General features: G+C 42.3%; 1 protein-coding gene across 1 annotated transcript in view; it reads left to right on the forward strand.

Moving 5' to 3' along the window:
• LOC115142449 (receptor-type tyrosine-protein phosphatase gamma-like) overlaps positions 1-19,061 on the forward strand; it is a 241,688-nt gene that overhangs the window by 1,411 nt on the left and 221,216 nt on the right. The window lies entirely within an intron of this gene.

A 19,061-nucleotide genomic window follows, 5' to 3' on the forward strand; every position in this document is an offset into this window, starting at 1 on the left:
GCACTAAAGGCTAACATTGGTTGTTGAGTGCAGACTTCTCAACTTGAGAATATGGTTGCAAACCAAGGGGATGCACTCATGCCATTACATTGCTGCAATGTGTGGTTTCTAGATTAAGCAGTGTATCATAGTTGATGACCTTGATGGAAAGTTACAAACGCCACTTGTGAACTTTAAATAAAACATGCATGTCATCTTATTACAGCCTCATAGGTACATTGTTATAACATGGTACTTGTGTTTTCACCTGTTGTCTGCACAGCTGCGCTCTAAGTTCAACTCTGCTATTCTTTGCTCCCACCTCCTCAGTATAAGAGGCTGAACAAGTCACATATTCAGATTCAGTCATCAATCATGTAATAGTTTCCCAATGTGATTGTAGTGTTGGTCCCATAGGAGCTTTTCAGGCCGAGGGGTGAGAGATGAAGAGGTGAGGGATGAGAGAGAGAACAGTAATAACATTTTCTAGGACAAAATCAGGGAGGGGCCCAGCCACTGGACAGACAAATGATACTGCTGCCATGGATGTGCATATCTTAAAAAACATGACTCAAGATTCACACAGAAGAGTTACATGGTTTCAGTTTCCATAAATTGTGTCCAGTCTGTCACAGGTCCTATTCAGCAGGTCACTCACAGCCACATGGAAGTGAAGTTGAACCATCCAGAATATTTATCTGATCACCATATCCCCCTGGTCACATCTGGTTTGCACCGCCTGCATCCCATCACCTGTCCAATCAGCACCCAGGCTACAGAGATGAGGAAGAAAAGCAGGGGGATTATAAGTACCATAAGGTACTGTCTGAGACACATTCAGATTAGATCCCGTATTCATAAAGTGTCTCAGAGTGTGAGTCCTCAACCCCCTGTCCATATAATCTTATTTATGATGATCTAAAAGGCCAAACTGATTCTAGATCATTCAGGACTCCTACTCTGAGACACTTTATGCAGGTCCAGACCTCCAGAGAGAGAGGAGAGCCGTACTCTAGCCAGGAGAATATGCTCTGCGTTCCATCCACTCTCCTCCTTAAACTTCATTAGAACAGTGATGAATGTCCAGGCCATAAGGCACTCTTACTAAAGGACTAATACTGCTGCACTCAAGGACTCAGACATATCAATGATTGTCCTCTGTCTCCACCCCCTCCTCCATCCTTCTCTTAAACAATCTCTCCCTGATGTGAGCTATCAAGTTAGCTGAATTTACAGCTGAAGAGTCAGTAGCTACTACTCTGGGTGGGTAGAGGGCAGTATGGAGAATTGGAAGGGTAATTCTCTGGCAGGGGTTTACCTGATATACATCCTGCCCTTTCTCTGCCTCCTCATGGTGTCTTTTGACTGTGATTTTTAATGTGCTATTGTTGCTGTTATTCCGTCAATGTAGATGGTCCTTGGCATTTAAAGACCTAGTCCCCATAAAATGTTTGTCCTGTTATTGTGGGAATATCCCTAATGGATGGGTAATGTTAATGTGTTCATTTTCAATGTGTGTGAGCTGTATGGTACATAATGTGTTGTTGTGATGGAATGCTATGAGGAGATGGCTCACAGCACTTCCAAGTTCAAACAGTCTCAGAAAGAGGCATGTTCTTGTCACCGATGATGTTTACTCTTTTGCTACTGCAGGCTATTGTCTTTGTCTGCAAGACCCTCTCAACATTTTCTAACACAGTAATCCCTCTATTGATTTGGTTTGATAGATACATTCTTTCACCTTATTATTAGAGCAAAGCTGAAACCAAGCTACAGTATTTCATCCCATGTTTAAACAAAGCAGTGTTCATGTCTGAAGTCCTTCACTGGTTACACAGCACGTTCACCTCCCCTCACATCAAACAATGGAGTGATTGAAGCATTTTGCTACAATCGCAATACCATGTGTATGTGACAAATAACATTTGATTTGATTTGAAGCATCATGGAGGATTTGGTACTCTCGGTAATCCAAGCTGTTCTCTGTATAGATGAGGGAGCAAAAAGTACTTTAAAAAAATACTGACAAATACAAATCAAGGATCCAGTCATATAGGAGTACAGTACATACACGCCCTGTCTTAAATGCATGTCTGAAGTGAAAAAGGCACATCTTATATTTTGGTATTTGGCAAGGTTACTACTGTTTTGCCTCTGTTGATTTGATCGACCCTATGCTGTCCTTAGATGCAAAAGTCTCTTGATGTTGGCTGTGTTTAGAAGGTTCCAGAGTCTTTTTGATATGGCCCAGCTCTGCTGAGAGAGTTAAGCACAGTGGAGGGCCTTTCTGTTAATGGAACGCTCAACACGGAATCTGTTTCCCACTTGTTTATAGGAGGCTAGAGTAAAATGGAGGGTTGTTGGATTATTTTGACTTGGAAGGGTTGGGTTTTCCAAGGACATGATTCTCCTCTGTTTTGGAATTCTGTTTGTGCTCTATTGTTATATGTTTACGTGACATGAGAGTTTCTTATGTAAGTGATATTTAAGGAGACTTGAATTCAATAAGTGTGCTTTATATAGTATACATCATATTAACCTGATATTGTGTATGCGTGTCTTAGCTGTGTCTAAGACATTGTGAAGTGTTTGCGTGTGTGTGTACAGCTGTGTGTCTGCATGTGCTCTCCGTCCTATGATTGTGTGTGTATGTTTGTTTTCCATACTATTAGTTGATGACAGGGAAAGGCTGAACCTGTACAGAGTGTTGTGATGTGTCAGTCTGACAGACTGATAGCTAAGACGGCAAAACAGCCATATACACACACACACACACACACCACACCACACCACACACACCACACACACAATACCTTGAAGCTGCAATCCTTAATGGTGAAACTGCCACGTTTGATAATACAACAACTAAGAAGTTACTGCAAACAACGAACACAGTTTTTTCCCCCTTAGACATCATTGCACAAGTGATCGAACAGCACAATATGTACTGCATTTTTTTTTTAACCATGCTGCGTGTTCCCCGGCAACAAAAACAATAACAATGGTGGTGGTGCGGCCAGTGGCGCAGATCTTTCGTGGATCTCGGCTTTAAGGAGCTCTTGTAAGCAGCCTACAGACATTCTTTGTTTAATGCAATACTGTGTATTTCATTCTTTGTAGTGTCTGCTTCCCTCATGCCTAATGAGGCCTAAGCTCTGTTGTGTTTGAGTGGCTGCCAATATAATGAAATCAGAAAGGGATCGTTCTTCCTCCCCATCGCGTCTCTGCCTCTCTCTCCTCTCCAATCCCTGACCTGCATATTGAGAGGTAGTAAATCATTTAACTGAAAGCCAAAGGGATCGATAAAACAAAGGCATTAAAAGTAATTGGACACATCGATCGAAATGCACATTTTTCTATCGGAGATCAGTTGGTCATTCTTTCATGTCTCTTCCATGCCGAAACAGAAACACAGTTCACCATACTTTATCAGTAGGAACCTCAAAAGAGATGTACCCAAGCTTTCCGTTTTTGGAATCAAAATTGTGGTCTGGTGATTTATACTAGCTATCGTTGTGTTTCCTCCAGAATAATGGATTTTCCAAAGACTGGCTTGAAGGTTAGTGACACCATGACTCACCTTGTGGAAAGCAAGTCTTTTCAGGAATACCACAGCCCTCTTATTAACCATTCCAAATAGTTTGTCTTGCCTTAGCAAACTATTCTCTTCTTTGTGGAGCCAGATGGTAACCCCTGAACTGGACAAGTGGAAAGCCCTGCATACTCTGTCTGTTTTGATTGGAATAAAAATGAATATTACCAAGGCAACAGCAGACCTAGAATTGCTCAAAGTATCTACATGCTACTCGTTAATTTTCTAAATTTGACTACGCAGTGAACATGTATTAACCGTAAAACACATGGAGGAATGAAAGATTCTGTTCAACATGAGGTTATGGCACTCAACCACACTGTCACCTGAGGGTACGTACAGTAGGCCTATCTTTCACAGAATGATGCAATATGGGAGCTGGAATGAAGTGTAGAATTATCTTGCTGAAAGCTACGAGCAATGGAGTACACAGTTCAGTAGTTAAGTGCATTCCTCCCCAACACAATTTGTGAGTGTTGCTTGAGGGACAGGTGTAATGAAATGAACATCTTAGCCTGAGACCTCGAGCCTGGCATGTCTCTGACTGTAAACACACACCACAAGCAAACAAACTGAGTTGATTTCTGTTGATTTGATGTCCTTGTTTTCCTAGTAGAAGGCCTCTACAGTTGAAGTCAGAAGTTTACATACACTTAGGTTGGAGTTATTAAAACTTGTTTTTCAACCACTGCACAAATTTCTTGTTAACAAACTATAGTTTTGGCAAGTCGGTTAGGACATCTACTTTGTGCATGACACGTGTTTGTAGGAAAAAGGGGGAGGCTTGCAAGCTGAAGAACGGTTGGGATGGTGCTCTGTGGGGGTGCTTTGCTGCAGGAGGGACTGGTGCATATCACAAAATAGATGGCGTCATGAGGAAGGAAAATTATGTGGATATATTGAAGCAACATCTCAAGACATCAGTCAGGAAGTTAAAGCTTGGTCACAAATGGGTCTTCCAAATTGACAATGACACCAAGCATACTTCCAAAGTTGTGGCAAAATGCCTTTAAGGACAACAAAGTGGCCATCACAAAGCCCCTGACCGTAATCCTATAGAAAATTTGTGGGCAGAACTGAAAAAGCGTGACTCAGTTACACCATCTCTGTCAGGAGGAATGTGCCAAAATTCACCCAACTTATTGTGGGAAGCTTGTGGAAGGCTACCCAAAATGTTTGACCCAAGTTAAAAATTTTAAAGGCAATGCTACCAAATACTAATTGAGTGTATGTAAACTTCTGACCCACTGGGAATGTGATGAAAGAAATAAAAGATGAAATAAATAATACTCTCTGCTATTATTCTGACATTTCATATTTTTAAAATAAAGTGGTCATCCTAACTGACCTAAGACAGGGAATTTTTACTAGGATTAAATGTCAGTTTAAATGTATTTGGCTAAATTGTATGTAAACTTCCGACTGTAGATCAGCAAGCAAAGCTTCTCACTCCGACAGTGCAGCCGCTCTTAGTCCTAGTGAATAGCCTCCTCATTAAATCCTAGCAGTAATGTTTGTTTTTACCACTTTAGAAAGATCCAGTGCAGCTATTTTTATCTCCATATCAAATCATTTCTGGGTAACAATTCCGTATCTTACTGTGATTGTTTTCAATTAAAATGGTAAAAAAGAAACAAAAATTGCTTCTTTGCAAAGAGCAATTTCTCAAGCAATAATTATGTCAGAGTGGGGAGAGTAAAAACTGAAAAGTAGCTATTATTGGCAGAGAGGTTTGGAAGTCTATTAACAAATGTGCCGCCTAGTGATAGCACCAGGCAGGTCAAAACTCCATCCCACCAAAACAGACTGACATTTCAGGCAGCCTTTTTAAAAATAAACATTATCATAATGTACTTTGAGACATGCGGCCTGCTGTACTTCCAAGGCCGAAAGACGTGTATTATTTTGTCACATGCTTCGTAAACAACCGGTGTAGACTAACAGTAAAATGCTTACTTACAGGACCTTTTCCAGTTATGCAGAGTTAAAGATGGAAATTATGGTGGAGACATTATGTACAAAAAAATTTAAGATCAGTGTAGAAAACCCCCACACACAAAATAGCAGAATTGGTCAGGAGCCCTTAAAGGCGTTGGCATGCTTCGGTTTGGGTGGCACCTAGCCGAGTGTACTTGCATACTCCCTTAAAAGATGTTCACCTGAAAAAAAAGGAGGGAACGTGGCAATATTACCCCGGGACATTGGAGGGCAATGAGCTGGTCATAGCCATCTACGGCCTTTACAAGGAAGAGACGTGCAGGAGAATATATTAGTGACACAGAGAGACACTTAAGTGGGATCTTCAAGATTTGCTTTACCTAGCAAGACATATAGGCACGAGACAGATGTAGGGGCGTACTGCCCGAGAGAGCGATGGTGGGGTGTTTCAAGAGTTCTTTTGGATACAAACTGCTGCAGAAGACCCTCAATTTACCACCACCTGCTGTTCTGCCATGTACCACACCTCACTTTTTCTCATTTCCCTTGTTACGGCATACATGTATGTAACTCTATATGGGAAATACAATTTTATCAAGACTTTTGGAATATGGTTCCTGGAAAAGGGTATGGTGTTTTATTGTTGTTGACCAAATAGGCAATATTCTATATCAGACATAGTCTCTTGTTACCTCTCATTCACAGGTGTCCATGTCAATGAACCTGGGTGTACCTACAGTCGTGGCCAAAAGTTTTGAGAATGACACAAATATTAATTTTCACAAAGTCTGCTGCCTCAGTTTGTATGATGGCAATTTGCATATACTCCAGAATGTTATGAAGAGTGATAAGATGAATTGCAATTAATTGCAAAGTCCCTCGTTGCCATTCAAATGAACTGAATCCTCCAAAAACATTTCCACTGCATTTCAGCCCTGCCACAAAATGACTAGCTGACATCATGTCAGTGATTATCTCGTTAACACAGGTGTGAATGTTGATTAGGACAAGGCTGGAGATCACTCTGTCATGCTGATTGAGTTCGAATAACAGACTGGAAGCTTCAAAAAGAGGGTGGTGCTTGGAATCATTGTTCTTCCTCTGTCAAACATGCAAGGAAACATGTGCCGTCATCATTGCTTTGCACAAAAAGGGCTTCACAGGCAAGGATATTGCTGCCAGTAAGATTACACCTAAATCAACCATTTATCGGATCATCAAGAACTTCAAGGAGAGCGGTTCAGTTGTTGTGAAGAAGGCTTCATGGTGCCCAAGAATGTCCAGCAAGCGCGAGGACCATCTCCTAAAGTTGATTCAGCTGCGGGATCGGGGCACCACCGGGATCGGGGCACCACCAGTACAGAGCTTGCTCAGGAATGGCAGCAGGCAGGTGTGAGTGCATCTGCACACTCAGTGAGGCGAAGACTTTTGGAGGATGGCCTGGTGTCAAGAAGGGCAGCAAAGAAGCCACTTCTCTCCAGGAAAAACATCAGGGACAGACTGATATTCTGCAAAAGGTACAGGGATTGGACTGCTGGGGACTGGAGTAAAGTAATTTCTCTGATGAAACCCCTTTCCGATTGTTTAGGGCATCAGTAAAAAAGCTTGTCCAGAGAAGACAAGGAGAGCGCTACCATCAGTCCTGTGTCATACCAACAGTAAAGCATCCTGAGACCATTCATGTGTGGGGTTGCTTCTCAGCCAAGGGTGTGGGCTCACTCCCAATTTTGCCTAAGAACACAGCCATGAAGAAAGAATGGTACCAACACATCCTCCGAGAGCAACTTCTCCCAACCATCCAGGAACAGTTTGGTGACGAACAATGCCTTTTCCAGCATGATGGACACCTTTCCATAAGGCAAAAGTGATAACTACGTGGCTCGGGGAACAAAACATCAATATTTTGGGTCCATGGCCCCAGACCTTAATCCCATTGAGAACTTGTGGTCAATCCTCAAGAGGCGGGTGGACAAACAAAAACCCACAAATTCTGACAAACTCCAATCATTGATTATACAAGAATGGGTTGCCATCAGTCAGGATGTGGCCCAGAAGTTAATTGACAGCATGTAAGGGTGGTGTGCAGAGGTCTTGAAAACGAAGGGTCAACGCTGCAAATATGGATTCTTTGCATCAACTTCATGTAATTGTCAATAAAAGCATTTGAAACTTATGAAATGCTTGTAATTATACTTCAGTATTGCATAGTAACACCTGACAAAAATATCTAAAGACACTGAAGCAGCAAGCTTTTTGGAAATTAATATTTGTGTAATTCTCAAAACTTTTGGCCACGACTGTACAACTACTGCAACTCTCGTTTTCATAGAGTCATAGAGAATGCATTTGGCATCATGACTGGAAGGATGAGGATTCTTGATCGTCCAATCTAGTGTACCCCTGAAAAGGCTAAGGACATTGTGAAGGCATGTGTGTCCCTCCACAACTACCTGTCCTCCACGGATGAAGCTCATGAGCTGAATGCAAGATACGTGCTTCCTGCTTTTGGTGACATGACCCTCCCTTCTGGCATCTACCAACCTGGAGAGTGGAGCAGAGTTGTGGCAGGGGACAACAATCTCCAAGAGCCAGGGAGACTCTCGTGCCAGGGCGACACTGCTTGCAAGTGAAACAAGAAACAAGCTCAGGGACTTCTTCCTCTCCCTCCCTGGACCTGTGCCATTGCAGGAAGACATGGTAAGGAGAAGACAACTCAACCCAAGGCCAGCCAATCATGCAGAATAGGCCTATGCTGCTCACCCACACATACCCTTGATGGACACACACAGACTCACAGTTCTTCTTTGTGTGCACCGTGAGCCAAAGTACTTTGTACTAAAATGATTTGTTATCTTGATAATTAAATGAAACTTGATTATATCTCACTGTGCTTTAATATTATATTTAAGATTAAGATTAGATTGAACTACACCACACAAGTAGAAGACAGCCTGTAAAGTCTGTGAAACACAGCTCTTCTCAATGTTGTCAACACTTCATGTTCAAAAATAACGGATTGAAACACCTTGTATTGAGATGAAGAAACAGACCTTTTTTGTACACAAAAATAAACCTTTATTCTTTCATCTGGGCTCTGAAAGTAAACCACAATACAACACAGAAGTGTCTGCTGAGAACAGACATGTAAACAACATGTGTCAATTAAATATAATTAAAGTGTCAGACAAATGTAATTATTTGTACATTACAAATGTCTGCGAAAAACGGACGTAAACAACTAAAGTGTAAAACATGAAAGTGCCTGACTCCTGAGATGTCTGAACAACACCAGAACATTGTTCATTTCACTGTGGTCCCAGTCGTTTGTTCCATGTCCTTCCTGAAGTCACGCTTGAAGTCATTCAGCTGGTGATCGAATTCCTCCCAGTTTTGGTGATATTTCATCCATGAAATCTGCTGTAGGTGCCATGGCCCTGTGAAGAGAGGGGGAAATTAGAGGAGTGTCTGTGGAGAGCAGTGTGGTGAGGAAAGGGAATCATAGGAAATAAAGGAGGAGAGTCTGAAATGTTTTACCTCTGGGACAAGCTGTTGGCTCGGTGCACGACCGGAGTCTACAGCTCTTTTCTTCCTTCTCACGCCCCTGCTACTACTGCTGCTGCTCTGTGGCATTAGTGAGGAGTAGGTCTTGGAGGTGGGCCCAGGATAGAGCTTCCTAGGTCCGGCATGGAGATGGTTTCCCATTCTGCACTGCAGTTCAGTTTGGGATATGGGCTGGGGGGCGGTGAACAGCTGGTGCTGTCCCCATTCACTGGTGTTTGCCTTTTTGAAAAAGAAAGAAATTACAGGGCTATTTAGTACACATATGCAAACCATCCAAAAGTATCAATGAACGACATATCAAATATCATTAACTCAGACTACAATTAACTACAATGTTTCAAACCTTTCAAGAGTTGAGTAGGCCTGGCCAAGTTACAATTTTGTAACATTTTAGCTAGCTGGACCTTGCTACTGAACTTTGACTTCGGTTTTACCGAGATGGGAAGCTTAGATTTTCTTTCTCTGACAAAATTATGTTTGATCAAAAAGTTTTAAAAAGTTGTTTTGTTGGTTGGCTTGCTTTCTCTCCACGCGTCTGCTATTATGCTAGCTAGACATCCAAGTAGCTAGCGCTAACTTATTAGCTTTTGTTAGCAAAAATGGCTAATGTTTTCCTTGACTACAATGAAAATACAACATACCTCATCCTCTGATGAAGACTGGTGAAGTTGCTTTCCTTCTTCCCATGCTTCACATGCCTAACAAGCCAGGGAAGCTGCAACGAACATTACCACACTTTTTCAAACGAGTGACTGGGTCTGAACCCACTGTCTCTGCAATTTTCCTCCATGAATTCGACTTTACATGCTGGTCTTTATATAATGCATGGCTAGAATCGTAGAGATGCAGGTACTTCTGTACCTCCTCGGCCAAGTGATGCTCAATGTTGTTGTCGTTTGCCATGTGGAATCCACACTGAGTTTCGGGCTGAATCAAGGAAAAGAAACTTGCATCACCCCAACAGTTAACCGTTCATCGCCGAAGGAGTGTAGATTTCAGTTTCTGAACTTCGGCTTGCCTCAAGAAATGTTTTTGTGTGCACGAACACTTAAAAAAAACTTGTCAAAGACCAAAACAAACCAAAACGTAAAATGTCTCTGAAAAACACGTTTTGGTTTGTTTTTGTCTTTGGCAAGTTTTTAAAAAAAGTATTTGTGCACACCAAAACATTTCTTGTGGCAAGCCGAATTTCGGGAGCACAAACTGTTACAAACTGTTCCTGATTGGGAGGCCTCCATGCGCCTTAAGACTGCTGCTATCCACTGCAGTGCCCTCTGTTGTGTATTTGGGTACGTGTGTGTGTGCATGACTGTGTGTGTGTGTGTAGTTACTGTATGTGTGCATGCCTGTGTTTGTGTACGTACTTTGCGCCAGTCACTGTGATCAGCTCAAATGTACTTTGAGTGGACAAAGTTTGTGAACATTTACAGATGCACATTTCAGATCACAGTCATCACAGGGGTGAAGTCTGGAGATGTAAGCAGCAAGGCATTTGCACGATGTCATGACATATCACAGGAAGTAACTACAGTCAGACAGACCACAACTTTTCCTGGATGAGTTGGACCTGTCGCTTAGTAGATTTTAGAATTCTCTTTGAGAAGTTAACTTTTTGTTTAGTTTTTTTGTGTAATATGACATGACTTAAGTTGAAGTTAAAGTAAAATATTATTTAACCATGAATGACAATAGCCTCCGTTGTGAATATTTGTGCCCAAATTGATGGGGAAGAAGTGCTGAGTGAGTTAGTTTTTGAGGCAGAGAGAGCAGTGTTTAGTGTGCAGTAGAGAAGTCTCCATATCCATGCTGTTGACATAACCCCTGTGGAGATAATGCAAATGTTTCACTTCCCCTAACACAAACATCCAACCACCCTCTAGTGGCAGCTGTAATTAACCAGACATTTGAATATCATGACCTTTTCTTCTGACATTTTCATATTTCAATAACATTGTTTCAGGCTTCTCTCAACAAAAGATAGCTCTCATTTATTGTCAAACTGTCATAAAGTAGCAGTTGCTAACCAAAAAATGGGATCTAGATTCTGGAAGTGAAATAGTAGAACAGTATGAATTTGACAGAAGCAGCCTGTTTTGTAATCCTAACTTCATATCTAGTTCAGAATAAGCCTGACACCAGATTATGGGGGGACAAGTAAGCAGGTTGTTTGGTCACATCTCTGTGTGCATCGCTCCCTGCCTTCCCATCACACTGTTAGAGGAGCTATTGGCCTGATAGTGGACGTCTGTTGTTGACAGGATTAGTCCCCAGTCATGTGACACGTGTGTTTATCACAGCAGAGACAACCTCTCTCCTCCCCAGCCAGATGATTACCTAGCTAGGGGATTCTAGACACACACACACACACACAAACATCAGTGTAGAAAGCTATGGGCAGTTAAAACACAGTGGTGGTTCATTAAGGTGTATTGAATGGGTCTCTTTCTATGTCATTGGTCATTTTGGTCGTTGCCTTTCACAGTGCTACTGCTCTTGTAGAAATGAAGGCTGTCACCTCTCCTGTGTCGAGATATAATCATCAATTCTGCGCACTGAGATCTCTGTCACCTTGGCTGTTCTCTTCAGGCCAGCCCACCAATGAAACGGTCAGACCTTTTAATTTGGAACACCAGGATGATCCAGAGCTCTCATCCCTCTGCTTTGTTATGATCAACTAACTGAGCCATTCACCTGAATCAGAGAGGTGCAGGCGGCTGCCTTAATCAACGTCATCGGCGCCAGGGGAGCAGTTGTTATGGGTTAACTGCCTTGCTCAAGGGCAAAATGGCAGATGTTTCCACCTTGCCGGCTCGGGAGTCAACCAGTGACCTTTCGGTTACTGCCCAACACTCTTAACCGCTAAGCTACCTGCCGCCCCATATGAAGTAGGTAAAAGAGTATGTAAAGATGGCTGGTAACAAAATATCATTACATTTCCGTTCTTGAGTAGTGCCACTGTTCAGCAAAACAGTAATATGACGAGGCAGAAATATATACTTCCTGCAACGTTCACCATGTAATATTCACGATATTCAACATAAGAGTTTAAGAAAAGGTAACTTTCGGTCAAGTCCTAAAGCAACCTTTTCCTTCTCCCAGTCACTGTGGCAAGTAGATAAAAAAAATCTACCAGCTACTCAGATTTTTTACCACCCAAAATATGTTTTGCATTAATTACATCACAAAACATACAATTAAGTGAATGATTATGCTTAGTAATGTTTCTAAAACAAGGAATGTATTACTAGTAAGATGGAATGTGGTACATTTCTGAATTAAATGTAATATCTTGTGACCTGTGTCTAACCAAAATATCAGATGAGACAAAAAATGTCAACTCCACCATTTAAGGTGAAAGTGGTAATGGGGCCACTCAAGTCTTCATGTGTGCCTGTGAGAATCTGAATTAGTTGAGGCTGAAAACATCTGTTCTCTTCGCTAGCAGTGGAAGCAAATTCAAACTTTGAAAAATAACCTAACTTGTAAACAAAACATAATAAATATCCAAGAGACACATAGATATAGTATCACTTTAGTAGTTAGGCCAACTTTTATGCCTGTGCGCATTGCTTTTAAAAATGAATCTTTCAGCACTTCATTGATAGTGCACACAGCCCCCCAGCCAGGCAGTGCTGCTGCGTGAGGTGGGATACCTATAACGTTAGGATTTCTATTTCTTTGTGCGTTACCAGATATGAAACAAAATGTCAGAAATACTTTGAAAACAACCACTGCAGCATTTATCTTTCTATAAATCACTACTCACGTGCCCATTCTTGACTCTTTATGAAATGCTCGCACTGTAGAGCCCTGAGTGTGACCACCTGCCAACGGGGCTGGTGAATTAAACATTCTTACCTGCCAATGCCAAAATCTACCCACATTTGGCGGTTGATGATTTTAGGCCCTGGTTTCAGTGTATCCTTTTCTCCCTGATTTGTTTGATGTTTTTGGTTGATGAGAGCAGAATATTTAAAAGGGAAGAAGTTCACACGGTATGTTGGATCCTTGCTAGATATTGCTGCACTGTTGGAGCTAGAAACATTTTGTTGCACCTGCAATAACCTAACGTAGCAGGCGTAAAATAAACGCCTGAAACTAGATCCCTCTACATACTGGTCTGAAACTAGAACCCCTACATACTGGTCTGAAACTAGAACCCATACATACTGATCTGAAACTAGATCTCCTACATACTGGTCTGAAACTAGATCCCCCTACATACTGGTCTGAAACTAGATCTCCTACATACTGGTCTGAAACTAGATCTCCTACATACTGGTCTGAAACTAGAACCCATACATACTGGTCTGAAACTAGATCTCCTACATACTGGTCTGAAACTAGATCCCCCTACATACTGGTCTGAAACTAGATCTCCTACATACTGGTCTGAAACTAGATCTCCTACATACTGGTCTGAAACTAGATCTCCTACATACTGGTCTGAAACTAGATCCCCCTACATACTGGTCTGAAACTAGATCCCCTACATACTGGTCTGAAACTAGATCCCCCTACATACTGGTCTGACACTAGATCCCCCTACATACTGGTCTGACACTAGATCCCCCTACATACTGGTCTGACACTAGATCCCCCTACATACTGGTCTGAAACTAGATCCCCTACATACTGGTCTGAAACTAGAACCCCTACATACTGGTCTGAAACTAGATCCCCTACATACTGGTCTGACACTAGATCCCCTACATACTGGTCTGACACTAGATCCCCTACATACTGGTCTGAAACTAGATCCCCCTACATACTGGTCTGACACTAGATCCCCTACATACTGGTCTGAAACTAGATCCCCCTACATACTGGTCTGAAACTAGAACCCCTACATACTGGTCTGAAACTAGATCCCCCTACATACTGGTCTGAAACTAGATCCCCTACATACTGCTCTGAAACTAGATCCCCCTACATACTGGTCTGACACTAGATCCCCCTACATACTGGTCTGAAACTAGATCCCCCTACATACTGGTCTGACACTAGATCCCCTACATACTGGTCTGAAACTAGATCCCCCTACATACTGGTCTGAAACTAGAACCCCTACATACTGGTCTGAAACTAGATCTCCTACATACTGGTCTGAAATGAGATCCCCCTACATACTGGTCTGAATCTAGATCCCCCTACATACTGGTCTGAAACTAGATCCCCCTACATACTGGTCTGAAACTAGATCCCCTACATACTGGTCTGAAACTAGATCCCCCTACATACTGGTCTGAAACTAGATCCCTTACATACTGGTCTGAAACTAGACCCCCCTACATACTGGTCTGACACTAGATCCCCCTACATACTGGTCTGTCACTAGATCCCCCTACATACTGGTCTGACACTAGATCCCCCTACATACTGGTCTGACACTAGATCCCCCTACATACTGGTCTGACACTAGATCCCCCTACATACTGGTCTGACACTAGATCCCCCTACATACTGGTCTGACACTAGATCCCCCTACATACTGGTCTGTCACTAGATCCCCCTACATACTGGTCTGACACTAGATCCCCCTACATACTGGTCTGACACTAGATTCCCCTACATACTGGTCTGTCACTAGATCCCCCTACATACTGGTCTGTCACTAGATCCCCTAGATACTGGTCTGTCACTAGATCCTCCTACATACTGGTCTGACACTAGATCCCCCTACATACTAGTCTGTCACTAGATCCCCCTACATACTGGTCTGTCACTAGATCCCCCTACATACTGGTCTGACACTAGATCCCCCTACATACTGGTCTTGACAAGAAGACAAAATACTGTCGGGGAAGGTTCTCTTCTGCACTGTTCAACTAATGCAGTAAATGTGGAGGAGTTAAGATGGAGTGTTGCCTTGTTAACGTCCAAAAGCGGAAGTCACATCACATGTTCTCTTTCCACTTCCCTTGACAAACGGAACATACGATTGTTGGGACTCTGCATCGCAGGTGTAAGCTCTGCAATCTACAAAACTGTGTACGTGACCATAAACGTTGATTTGATTTGAGTGCACAAAGATGAAAGGACGGTACTTACTGTCACTCCCAGCGTACTGAAAGAAATGTATTACTCGTTGTGAAGAGCAACTCGAATGTTCTTTCTTTCAGAACATAATGGCTCCTTCCCTTTACACAACATGCATCATACAAAGTGCATTCAGTGGAACGTTCAATTTACGCTTGTATCAGCTGGAGTGGTTAGTGCACACTGTAGGCCTACAGTAACTGCCTGCTGTACAGAGCCATCAGTTGAATCCCTCTTCATGGTTCTCTTCATCGTGGCCATAAGCCCAGTCATGCAGTATCAATTCTCCACTAACATCAAAGGCCAGTTAAATAGGAAGGGAGGAGGGCTACAGGGCAGGCAGGCATAGTGTAGAGATATAGACTGACTGTGTCACAAATGGCATCCTATTCCCTATATAGTGCACTACTTTTGACCAGTGCCCATAGGGATCTGGTGAAAAAGAGTGCACTATGTATAGAACTGGACTCCTCTACTATTTTGGTAGTGTATTATAGTATTTCTAGCTATAATTGTAACAGAGTCATTTGGCCAGTTGGCAGCCAGGCTAAATACCTCATCAGCAGCGACAGTGGAAAAAGAGAGGCTGCACATGAGGAAAACTTTTCTTAAATATATTCAATTAGCTTTTTAAGAACCACACAATTTGATGTTACTGAAAGGTCAAATTGGCTAGATGGTGCTACAGGCTGCTAAAGGAATAGTTTATAATGAGGAAAGAAAAACCTGTAATTGACCAGATTCACATTTGGTATAGTGGAATGCCTTAAACGTTGCAATGATAATGAAGAATGAACGTGTCATTGGCAAACACAAGGGCCTGTTTTGGGTGTTATTGACTTTCCTTGTTTGTGGGCAGATGCCTACAGTTTTCATCATTAATGTCAGTCGTCCAGGTTAATCACAGACTGCAGGCGTCAAGAACATCTCAATGATGTGCTGCGGATGTGTGATATTATTCACAATAGGCTAGTCGCTACAGTAGAATTGTTTTCTAAATCAATAGCTGTACAATTCATACAGGGAGTCATAACTCCTGACAGCGGCCCGAGAAATGACCCGGAAAGCACCCAGCACTTTAGCACTGTAATTGCCACACGTTGACAGCATCACTTTACTCCCAATAAATTCACTGTGACAGTATTTGTTGCTGTGTACTGTATGTGTGCCCAGGAGCATGGACTGTATCCTCTACTGTTTGATGATGATAGGGGACACAGAACAGGCCAGGGAGTATACTATACAGTACAGCACAGTGAAGCCCAGGAGAGTTCAGTACTGTAGAGTAGACTCCAGTAGAATCCAGTACAGTCCAGTAGAGACCTGTAGAGTTCACTAGTAGAGAGACTGTTGAATGATTCTGGGCGGGTCGCACATTTGCTGACTTAAGACACTAGTTTAGGATTTGAATATTTCGTCCACAGTACATATAGCGCCGGGCGGGCTGAACTGCTTGTTTTGAATGGAAGCAGGGAGATGTGTGTGAGCTGTCATTACCCCCCCCCCTGTGTCTAATCTGGTTAATGGCTTTCACCAAAGCCCCCGATACACTTAATCACAGAGCTGAGCACAGCACACCATTAAAGCTACAGTTTGGGATTTGTTCAAAGGTAATTTTAATCAGTGAGCAAAACAAACAGGCTTTTTACCTGTGGCTGAATGAATCCACTGGGTGGACCAACGGCTGATTCATATTGTTAGTTAGTTAGATGACTGCAAGTCGAGACATGGGGTCCTTAATGTTAGACCACTAACAGTAGATACTCAGTGCATATTTAAACAAGTCTGTTCTGTTTTTAGAGCACACATTGAAGTGTGTAGTTTAAAAATAACTTTGTTCAACATTGACTTCTCCTCAGGGTCATTCCATGTCATTTCAGCAGCCATGACACCCACCATCTCAGATTGTTCTGAAATGATTTCTGTAGTTACAAACAGATAATATTAGCATTGGTGCAACTTTATTTTCTTGACATATAATTTGACCTCTTAGATATTAAGCTATATGATTGCAATGAAATTGGCCATTTTAAATTATAGGATTCAAATCCTCTTTCTTTTGCTTTTTGAGGTGGAACGACCCCTCAGGAAGTCTTACAGTGGGGCTTGGCAAAAGAGGTCAAGTCTTTCCTCAGTCACACAATAGAATACTGGGTCATCAACGGTACCATTATGAGTACAGAGGAAATGCCAGGCTGTTAGGGTTTTTCCCACCACACCGTGTGGAGAGGGGAAAATGAGCTTGCTGGAGACTACATAATTTACATGTCAGAGAGATTTAGTTTCAGAGTAGTAAATCTGGTCATTGTTTACAAAAAGTGATCTCAGTAAAGGTATTCTGTAAACAATTGTCCTGACAGTGGAACTAATCTAAAGTTCTCTGAGGAACAACAAAGCTGCTGCTTTGCCCTAGTGATATTTGACCGGTCAAGTCACTACTGACCAGGAGTTCTTCCCTAGTGGAGGGCGACCTTACTAGGGATTGGTCAGGTAGCAGATGTCCAGGTCAGAGCTCAGCTCATGTCAGCTCGGTGTGTCGTTGAGATGAAGATGTAACACTAAGCTTCTTTTCTATTGAAGCTTGATCTTGCACAAATGAAAGATGATGGATCTCAAGAAGGGTTAACAGTATCTATAAAGGCATGTAACGTAATATAATAAATGCTATGACTGTGACCAAGACTGTGTTTAGGAAAGGAAAGGAAAATAACCTCACACTCAACGTCAACAAAACTAAGGAGATGATTGTGGACTTCAGGAAACAGCAGAGGGAACACCCCCCTATCCACATCGATGGAACAGTAGTGGAGAGGGTAGCAAGTTTTAAGTTCCTCGGCATACACATCACAGACAAACTGAATTGGTCCACTCACACAGACAGCATCGTGAAGAAGGCGCAGCAGCGCCTCTTCAACCTCAGGAGGCTGAAGAAATTCGGCTTGTCACCAAAAGCACTCACAAACTTCTACAGATGCGCAATCGAGAGCATCCTGGCGGGCTGTATCACCGCCTGGTACGGCAACTGCTCCGCCCTCAACCGTCAGGCTCTCCAGAGGGTAGTGAGGTCTGCACAACGCATCACCGAGGGCAAACTACCTGCCCTCCAGGACACCTACACCACCCAATGTTACAGGAAGGCCATAAAGATCATCAAGGACATCAACCACCCGAGCCACTGCCTGTTCACCCCGCTATCATCCAGAAGGCGAGGTCAGTACAGGTGCATCAAAGCTGGGACCGAGAGACTGAAAAACAGCTTCTATCTCAAGGCCATCAGACTGTTAAACAGCCACCACTAACATTGAGTGGCTGCTGCCAACACACTGACACTGACACTGACACTGACTCAACTCCAGCCACTTTAATAATGGGAATTGATGGGAAATTATGTAAATATATCACTAGCCACTTTAAACAATGCTACCTTATATAATGTTACTTACCCTACATTATTCATCTCATATGCATACATATATACTGTACTCTATATCATCGACTGCATCCTTATGTAATACATGTATCACTAGCCACTTTAACTATGCCACTATGTTTACATACTCATCTCATATGTATATACTGTACTCGATACCATCTACTGTATCTTGCCTATGCTGCTCTGTACCATCACTCATTCATATATCCTTATGTACATATTCTTTATCCCCTTACACTGTGTATAAGACAGTAGTTTTGGAATTGTTAGTTAGATTACTTGTTGGTTATTACTGCATTGTCGGAACTAGAACCACAAGCATTTCGCTACACTCGCATTAACATCTGCTAACCATGTGTATGTGACAAATACAATTTGATTTGATTTGATTAGTTTATTTACAGCATTGTACCTGTTTCCATTGAGGTTGGTTGTAAGAGTTTGTTTGACTATTAATTAGTTGTGGTTTATGTATAAGTCTTGGGGTTGTGTTCCCATCACCACATCGTTGGCTGATTT

Source organism: Oncorhynchus nerka, linkage group LG2 (genome assembly GCF_034236695.1).
Source record: "Oncorhynchus nerka isolate Pitt River linkage group LG2, Oner_Uvic_2.0, whole genome shotgun sequence".
Classification (NCBI taxonomy): Eukaryota; Metazoa; Chordata; class Actinopteri; order Salmoniformes; family Salmonidae; genus Oncorhynchus; species Oncorhynchus nerka.